This window comes from Rattus norvegicus, chromosome 4 (assembly GCF_021556685.1).
Source record: "Rattus norvegicus strain SHRSP/BbbUtx chromosome 4, alternate assembly SHRSP_T2T, whole genome shotgun sequence".
Taxonomy (NCBI): Eukaryota; Metazoa; Chordata; class Mammalia; order Rodentia; family Muridae; genus Rattus; species Rattus norvegicus.
This window is the reverse complement of record NC_141537.1, coordinates 128,781,933-128,783,022: the sequence shown is the minus strand read 5'-3', so window position 1 is coordinate 128,783,022 and position 1,090 is coordinate 128,781,933. Positions and strand designations below refer to the sequence as shown.

The window sequence follows — 1,090 nt, the reverse complement described above, 5'->3', positions numbered from 1 at the left end:
GCTCTGCTAAAGGAGAGACAGGGTGTGAAAATTCACCCAAACTCTCTTCTCATTCACACCTGAAACTATTTCCAAATAATCTCTCTTGGTATACAATTTCTCTTTATTCTCCAGTCATAGAAAAGAGAAACTAGAACACTTTAAAGGATAATACATGCGACAGGGAATGCAGTGGAGATCGGGCTCCTACTACAGAGCAGTCATGTCCATTATGTCCTATAATGGACGGACTGTTATGGCCATGAAGGGAAAGAATTGTGTGGCCATCGCTATAGACAGGCATTTAAGGATCAGGCCCAGATGGTGTCCACAGACTTCCATAAGATCTTTACCATGGGTCATAGGCTCTACATAGGCCTAGCTGGCCTGACCACTAATGTCTAGACAGTTGCCCAGCATCTCAAGTTCCAACTGAACCTGTATGAGCTGAAGGAAGGTTGGCAGATCAAGTCTTACACCCTCATGAGCATGGTGGTCAACCTCTTGTATGAGAAAGTGTTTGGTCCCTTCTACACAGAACCTGTCATTGCTGGCTTGAACCCAAAGGTCTTTAAGCCCTTTGTTTGTTCTCTGGACCTCATTGGCTGTCCCATGGTGGCTGATGATTTCATAGTCAATGGTAGCTGCTCCAAATAAATGTATGGGATATGTGAGTCTCTCTGGGAGCCCAACATGGATCCAGAACCCCTGTTTGAAACAATTTCTCAGGCCATGCTGAATGCTGTGGACCAGGATGCCATATCAGGCATGGATGCCATTGTCCACATCACTGAAAAAGACAAGATCACCACCAGGACCCTGGAGGCCCGGATGGACTAACCTGTGCTCTAGAGGGACTAACCTGTGCTCTGGCCCCATCTCCCTTTTGTTGTTTTTCTTTTTAGTAAAACTGCCTTTCATTAAAAAGAAAAGAAAAGAAAAGAAAGAATAATACATGCTAAGTTACTGTAAGAAACAATAAGCATGGTTACTTTTATTCTTCTAAGTGCCTTTTTAAAATTATAAGACAAACTTTTGCACTGAAAAGGTCCATGTAAATTGGGTGAGAAGATAAACTACAGGCTAAATCTCAGAGACTGATTCTAAAAAC

At 42.8% G+C, this 1,090-nt stretch overlaps 1 pseudogene; it reads left to right on the top strand.

Moving 5' to 3' along the window:
* The first annotated feature begins 202 nt into the window (after positions 1-202).
* Positions 203-819, top strand: Psmb3-ps2 (proteasome 20S subunit beta 3, pseudogene 2; annotated as a pseudogene).
* The last annotated feature ends 271 nt before the right edge of the window (positions 820-1,090 follow it).